Source organism: Sapajus apella, unplaced genomic scaffold (assembly GCF_009761245.1).
Source record: "Sapajus apella isolate SASKATOON/1434 unplaced genomic scaffold, GSC_monkey_1.0 scaffold57, whole genome shotgun sequence".
Classification (NCBI taxonomy): Eukaryota; Metazoa; Chordata; class Mammalia; order Primates; family Cebidae; genus Sapajus; species Sapajus apella.
In genome coordinates this window covers 7,056,656-7,065,373 of record NW_022436997.1, presented here as the reverse complement: position 1 = coordinate 7,065,373, position 8,718 = coordinate 7,056,656, and the positions used below count along the sequence as shown (strand labels likewise).

Below are 8,718 nucleotides of genomic sequence, written 5' to 3'. Positions count from 1 at the left end.
TTCTCAATGTTAAGATGGCTCTGAGCTCCAGGCCAATTCTGACTTTTTTCTCCTTGTTTCTGCGAAGTATTCAGGAGAGTTACAAGCAGACTCCGGGAAATCCATTTGAAATGGAACCCTGGCAAAGCTCTCTGAGACTAGAGAATAGTGAAGCAAAGTGTATGTAGCTCTGTCGTGCCTGAAATAGTTAAATGAACAATGGTTGTTTATTCTAGATAAGAAAGAACATAGGGAGAATATTATTACCATTTTTCATTATTTCAAAAGTGTCATATATATAAAAGGAATCAAGAAATTACAAAGTAATATGAGTTTATTTTTTGTTTTTGAAGTAGTAGCAGCCACCTTACCATTAGGGCTAATATACATAAATTTTATGTATTTGAAGCTAATGTGTTTAACAATAGAGTTGCCCTCTATGATCTCTAAGATATTGGATTAAATAAGTTATAAAGTCATGTATATATACAGGTCAGATAAGTTAAAGTCCTTTTCCCTCACATATCTGAAACAGCTCACATTCTAGTAAGGGAGAGAGATGGATGACCAACAATTTTATACTGGAGGTAGAGACAAGGTATATTGGTTCACAGAGAACCATACATTCTCCAATGGCTTGTTGGAGGGTATCTTTGAGAAGATAATTCTTAGAATAGGATTTCTAAGAAAGGCAAAATCATGGTCAGGCCATTACAGGCAAAGAATATGCAATGGAACAGACATGGAAAATAACCCAATTTTTGGTGTGTTCTAACTAGGAAAAAGTAAGGATGGCTGTATAGTGAGAGCCCTATTATGGTTAGAAATAAGGCTGGGAAGGTGGAGAGGCCAGAATATGAGAGATTTTTGGATTTTATTCGATAGGCAATGGGAAGCTATGGGAGAGATCTTAAACCCACGAGGAGTGTAATGTAAAGCAGAAATCTTTGTACAGTCTCATTCATTCGCAAAGTTCCATGATTCCAAGAGAATAATGCACTATCGCTTCCTTTTAACTTCCATAGTTCTTGCAGTTCATATCTCAAAAGCATTTGTCTTTTCCTGTCACAGTACTCTTTAATTTTAGCTTTGAAAATATATACATATATATATATACACACACACACACACACACACATATATATATATACACATATATATGTGTATATATATATGTGTGTATATACACACACACACACACACACACATATATTATTGCGTTTTAGGTTTTGGGGTATATCTGAAGAACATGCAAGATTGTTGCATATGTACATACATGACAATGTGGTTTGCTGCCTTCCTCCCCATCACCTATATTTGGCATTTCTCCCCATGTCATCCCTTCCCAACTCCCCATCCCCAGCTGTTCCTCCCCTAGTTCCCCCCCATAGACCCTGGTGTGTGATGCTCCCCTCCCTGTGTCCGTGTGTTCTCATTGTTCAACACCTGCCTATGAGTGAGAATATGGTGTGTTAGATTTTCTGTTCTGTGTCAGTATGCTGAGAATGATGGTTTCCAGGTTCATCCATGTCCCTATGAAGACACGAACTCATTGTCTTTTATGGCTGCATTTTGTTTTTTTTTTATTACTCCAACAAATGAGTGTCTTTAAGACAGAATTATGACTGCTTTATCTTAATATTCTTTACAGTACCTGATATATATGTTTGCCTATAACAGATGCTCAGAAAAAGAGATATTGCTAAGACTATGTGACGTATGCCTTATGTTGCTAAGACTGTATGACTTAGGCATCCTCCCAGGGGGAGAATGCCAGGAAAGAGGCATAAGGCTCCCCTAGCAAAGTCTGAGGATACAGCAGGTACTCAAGGAGCATGTAATTTAAGCAAGAATACCTAAGATGAAGAGCAAATCATGCTGCTTACCACCTGAATTACTTAACAAACCTCAGCCTCAATTCCCTCATGTGTACAATGGGTACAATAACTAGAATATTTATCTCATATGGCTTTTGTGAGAATTAGGGGAGACGACATAAGTGAAAATGTTACAGGAATTGTGCAATACTGTAAAACTGTTCGCAATGTTCATAACGACAACCATGTCTCTGATGCAGATAAGAAATTTCCAAGTACTCAGACATGCAGAAATGTTATTCAGTCTCATATAGTTCAGACATAAGCACCTATGAAATGAGACCATCTTCATCATCTTAAGTCCAAATATGTTTACTAACTAAACCATGTGCTGAATTTGGCCAGTGGTGCTTCTTTCCTATATAACTTTCATTGGAAAAGTCATTTTGAATATTGAAGATAACAGAGTGTGGAGTTAGAACTGCTAGGTGCTGGTGCTGATTCTGGCTTCATTACTAGCCATATTTTTTGTTTGCACAGACATGAAATGGACAGTAATACAATTTTGGCTTCCTCCACTGGATTAATTTTCTGGCCAAATAAAAGGACATAAAAGCCCACCCCCATATTTATGAAAAGGAACATGCTATCCCTATAGATTTAATGCTACTTGATATAACATACAACACATTCAATGATTTCTAAGGACACATGCCAAGAAAGGTGAGTTTGGGGAATTCCCAATTATGCCCAAAAACTATAGCAGCTATATCCACCCAATCTAAGCCACATTTGTATACACAGAAACTTTATGCATAGAAATGGTTTTCCCAATCACCAGTATAACAAGAGCAAGGTTGCTGCAGCTGTATGGGCACATAAAAAAAGACAGGAAAGGAAATGCAATGTCAATAGCAAATGTAATGCCTTTCTAATATACGTCCTTCACTTATTGAGACAGTTACCTGGCTGCTCTTGAAAGAGAAATGATTTGTTTATAAACCAGGTATATTCTTTCAGCTCCTGAAAGAAGGAAAAATGGCCTTCATCACATTTTTCTCTCCCACATCACCTGAAAATATATTTCCTGCATTTCTGTGACTATACATTTATTTATTAATTCATTTACAACTCATTTCTGGACACCTACTATGTGCTAGTTACACATGAGAATATTGAAGCTAATCAAGTTGCCCTTGTTCTCAAGTACCTTTCAATGTAGTCAGGAAAGCCAGTCATGTAAACAAATCAGGGCAATAAAACGTTACAGTTGTTTTGACAGAATTATATGCAGGGTACACAGGGAGACACAAAAGGGAATGTTTCATTCTGCCTGGGGAGAAAGAAAAGACTTTATGAAGGAGGTGATGTTTGATGTGGTTCTTAAAATATGAGTGAATTTACAGGCAGACAACAGGGAGAAAAGCTTTCTTAGCCAAATATAATGGGAAAATACAAGTACTGCAGTGTAGAATTGGTCAGAGGATAGGATGATCAATTTATGGGGTCAGAAATATCATCAGAAAAGGGATATTTGACATGGGATATCCAGTTAAATATCCAGATATGGAATCCAGCATACAGGAGGGTGGCCAGGGCTGTACCTCACGATGATCCGTCTGTGCCTCTTCCTTCTGCTGAGCCTTAAGGACAGACACCCTTTTCCTAGAATGCAGACACTGTTCCTGGTTCTGTAATTGGGTAAGAGTCTTAGTTAAGTCAGTCCTTGGACATGGGTCTTGGTCCTCTCACTTTGCTTCTGTCATCAGATTCTGCAGGCTTCTGGACTGTGATTCTGCTTTGAAGAGGAGTCTATCCTCCTGTAGGGCATGTGCCTCTCTCTACCTGGTGTCACAAAGTTTGCGTTCAGGTAGATAAAGTTATTATTACAGGACCAGAAATAGGGTCTTGCATGGCAGTCTTTTAGAACGGTTGAAAGGCAGCATTACACAGTGGTTAAGGGTATGGAGTCAAGCAATAGGCACCTCATATTCAGATGCTAGGTGTGGGATTAAGGGTAGCATTCTTCACTTTCCTGTGCCCTAATTTCTTTATCTATAAAAGGTAAATAACATTTTTCTTTTTATAGAGTTTCCATGAAGCATTTAAAGTGATAAACATTAACTTCTGGCATTATTCATATGACTAGGTAAAGATGGTGAGATCTTTGTCCCTAGAACATAGATAATTGGATCAAAGCTTCTGTCCCTGGAAACTTCATGTATACCACTGCCCAACCATTTCAAGGGACGTAATATCAAGACTACATAGGAGGCTTTGATTTGGACTTTCCTAAATGGTTAGTTTAAGTTTTGATCTAAACATTTTGATGTTCATGCATGTAGAAGTAAAAGTAAGTGGCCTATTTTAAATACTGGTCAAAGCCTTTTTTGTAATTCTTTAAAAAAAATACTCTCCATGACATTAGATTTCTTAGAATCTACATACAAAAGTAGTGACCGCTCTCCCATATATAAATATAAAAGTCCCAGCATGTAAATGCATTAGCTAAAATAAGTATTTGATCCTTTCAACCAAAGCCCATTTTCTCTTCCATCCAGAAAGCCTTGAAGTGTGAGTATTATACTACTTGCAGATTTCTATGTAGGCAGGGGATAAATAGTCCGCTTCTGTAATTAATAACTATTAAAGCTGTTTGACTGATCATATCTTTGGGCTCCTGAAATCTCTTCTGTGCAGGTGTGCGTTAATGGAATTCATTAAATTCATATATTTCAACAGATAGTAATTTACGATCTTTTATGAGATCTGTCAGAAGCCGCAGCAGGAGATACAGGACTGTCTCAGGGCATTACAGAGCAAACTAGGCTCCCTTCCTCAGATATGGCTTGCCATTGGGTACTAAATATGAATGTCAGTGCAATGGGTCGTCACATTAGGTGCGTGCTATGACATTTGCTATCTGAGAATATGTAGGATAAGCTTTCCTCCCTGGCAAAACCCTGAACAGGGCTGAAGGATTCTCAGAGACACTAAAGGAAAAGTGTGTGGGAGTTCTAATCACTTTATATTTGCCATAAAAAAGAAGAACTTGAGAATAGATCAAGGCTCTGGGAAAGTAATGAGTTTTCCCAGGGGTGAGTCATCCTCCCAAGTTTATTTAATGGGGCAGCCTCCCCATTCGGACCAGTGTGTTTAAGGGAAAAAGAAATCAGCCTTGACTTCTGTCATGTCCCACCCTCTGGCTCAGCCCAAAGAGAACTGCTCTCCTATCAGAGACAGGGTGTCCCTTTGGCATGGCCAAGTTTCTAAGTGAGCAAAATCATCAGTCACTTTCCTCAAGGGATCCCAAGATGGCAGAGCCACATTTAAGAGGTAAAATACTACTTGAGGGATTTTCATAATTAATGTAAAACTGAAAACAAGCCTGAGAGAACCAGTAAAGATATTATGTAATTATCAGCTAACATCTAAGGGGATGGTTAGAGGTGAATGAGACGCAATACAAGGTAGGAAGTTGTCCTGAGACACCAGGGACAGAATGCAGAGAACAAGTTGGGAAAATTATAAGGCAACAACCTTAAAAGGTCCCTTTCATATTTTATAAATGGAATAAAATGTTCTTCAGTGATTTTGAAAGGGGAAAAAGGGTTGAGTTAAGGTCAAAGCCGATACTGCAATGAATGTTCCTATTTATGGAATGTTCTTACCATTCAAAGAATTCTTAAAACAATCAGACAAGGTTGGCAGGCCCCCTTTGAAAGGAGATAACTGAGCCCTATCCCTATTCAGAAGCTAATTTATGTCTTCAAGGGTACAGTGGTGGTTATAGGAGCTTATCCTATTCTGGAGTTCCTAAGGAAATACAGACAGAGGCATCTGCTTTCAGGGACCATCTAACAAATCAGCAAAGCAGGACTACTAGCTAGATCCAAACTGTGAGAGTGTGAGTGCTCTCACCAGGTAGGCAGGAGTCTGTTTTCTTTTATTTTGTTTTGTTTGTCTTTGGTCAAAAAAAGTCTCTCTCTCTCTATATATATATATATGTACACACAGATAAATACACACATCTGTATGCATAATGTGTATATATCTTATGGACAATATTACCAAACATGGTTATTTAGAGAAGTCATTTATCCTTTAAAATGCTTCATTTTATAAACCAGCCTACCATAGAGATATCTGTAGCTCATCCACCCCAACACATTTCTGGTTTAAATCATTAAACATGAAACTCTTCAAAATAGAACTTCTGCACAAATATGGAATAGATGTACGACGTAAAGCTAAGCAAATTAATATACCCATATTCGGGCTAGGTGATCATTAGAATATGTGTAGCTCTACGTCATGAATCTATTCTATAGATTATTCTGTTTTTTGAATTGTATATTATCTTTTAAATTGACTTATAATTAACATCCAATAAAATAGAGTATACAGTTCAATGAAGTATACAGTTCAAGGAATTTTGAGAAATGTATACACCCACATAATCACTCCTCAATGAAGATACATAACATATCCATTATCCAAGAGCATTCCCTTCACACCCTTTACCACTATATCCCACTCCATTTCATCTCCGAGGCAACTGCTGTTTTGATTTCTGTAATGTCATATAAAGAGAACCATAAAGTATGCTCTGTGTTCTCTTTCATGTCTGGCTTCACTCACACAACATAACATATCTGAAATGCATCCATATTATGCTATGTATCAGTAACTTGTTCCCTTTTTCATCGAACAGTACATATTTTGTGGTCATATCACAACTTGGAACTATTCACTTGTTCATGAGTATGTGCATTTTTTTCTGTTTGGGGTTATTAAGGACAAAACTACAAAACTACAAAACTACAAAACTTCTTATATATAAATACTTTTGTGGGCATATGTTTTCATTTCTCTTGTGTAAATACATAGGAGAGGAAATCTCTATGCTATATGATAAATATAGGTTTAATTTTATAAGAAATTGCCAAATTATTGTCCAAAGCGGTTGTACCATTTTTTAGTTGACACTTAACAGTCATGTATATTTATGGTGTTCAGAGAGATATTTTGATATATAAAATGTATAATGATCAAATTAGAGTAATTAGCATATACCCCACCTAAAACATTTATCTTTTCTTGGTGTTGGGAACACTCAAAATCCTCTCTTCTAACTATTAAAAATACATACAACAAATTGTTGTTAACTAGTCACTCTACCATGTTGTAGAAGACTAGAACTTATTTCTCCTGTCTAGCTGAAATTTTGTTTCCATTAATCAACTTCTTCGTATCTCCTGACTCAACACTTCCCAGCTTTTAAAGAATTATTCTGGGCTCTACTTCTATGAAATCAACTTTTTAAGTTTCTGTATGTGAAGGAAAACGTGATATTTACCCTTCTGTGCCAGAATTACTTAACGTAATATCTTCCACGCTCATCCATATTGCTACAAATGACTGAATTTCATTCTTTTGTATGACTAAATAGTATTCAATTGTGTACATACAGCATATTTTCTTTATCTATTCATCTGCTGATGAACACTTAGTTTGATTCCATATCTTGGCTAAAACTATGGAACGCTTTACAAATTTGTGTGTCATCCTTGCACAGGGTCCATACTAGTCTTTACTAATCTTTTCTGTGTTGTTTTATTTTTAACAGATGTGCTGCTAAAGTGAGCACTAATCTTCTTATTGCCTTCATCATATTTTCAAATACTTCCAGAAATTAATGTTACAGGCAAGCTTAATCAGTGTTAACTACTGATATTAGAATAATGTTTCAATTTAAATCCTTCAAATAGTAATTTGTCAAATAAATATTCAGGATATCTTGTAATATCTAAGCTTACAAAGAAAAGTAAGACATAGTTCTTGCTCTTGAGAAACTTATGATGTGTTAAGAAAAACTAGAAGTCAATATGGTAAACGGTAATGAAGGTGCATAAGCCAGTGTAGGGATATAAGGCAGTTACAAAGATCTTCACAGGGCTCAGGCTGTGCTTCAGGGTTCCAAGAACATTTGAGCCTTGAAGAGGTATTTCACTCACTCAACATATATTCATTAGGCATCAATTATGTTCAGATGCTCAGTAAATGGAATTGAATTTTGTAAGGAGGGAAACTCAAGGTTAAAGCAGGAAGATTGTATCCAATCTGGAGCCAGCAAATTGACAGGGAAAGAGAAGGGAATTAATAATTGTTTCACATCTATTGTCTACGGGGTGCTTAATTTCTCAGCAGGCCTAGTTCAAGCACTTTTATTCCCACATTACAGATGGCAAACCTGAGTTTCAGATAGGTTACTTTGCTTTCCCATGTTCACAGAGCACACATGAAGCAGAGCTGGAGTGTGAATGCATCTGGTCTCCTTGCAGAGTCCACTCCCAGGGCAGCTGCCTTTTTGTACAGGCATAGAAACAGAATAGAAGATGAAAAGAAATAAGGGATGACGCCAATGGCAATGTGTTTTTAGTGGCTGAGGTTACTTTATACTTTAGCTAGAATAGGAAGCCACAGGGGCTTTGAGACAGAATGTAAAGAGCATTGGCTTTAGAATCAGATTTGCCTGAGTTCATATCCTAACTCATTCACTAAGTAGCTTGACCATCATTGATTGTAAGCTTAATCAGAGGTTGTCAGGGATAATAATATCCATTGCAGCCTTGTATACTAACATCCAATGTTTATTTTAAGTAAATATAATACTCAGTAGTTGCTTGGCCAATATTATTTCAACTTTCTGTTTTTCCTCATCGAAGGAACAGCTATTTCTTAATGTTGTACAGCAGAGAATTTCACTAGAAAAGAGAATTCACATGTGTCAAATAAAAAGTAGTTGCATTTATTTAAATAATGATCATGTCATTAGCCAAATTCTCTATGCAAGGAAATCATAGCACTGGCTTTTGTCCTGTGTGAACTCTGTCTTGCCACTTCTCCTGTACTTTTATGT

The 8,718-nt window shown here is 36.8% G+C and overlaps 1 pseudogene; it reads right to left on the bottom strand.

Annotated features, from left to right (window-relative positions):
• Positions 1-7,329: 7,329 nt before the first annotated feature.
• On the bottom strand, positions 7,330-7,446 carry LOC116528258 (annotated as a pseudogene).
• Between the last annotated feature and the right edge of the window lie 1,272 nt (positions 7,447-8,718).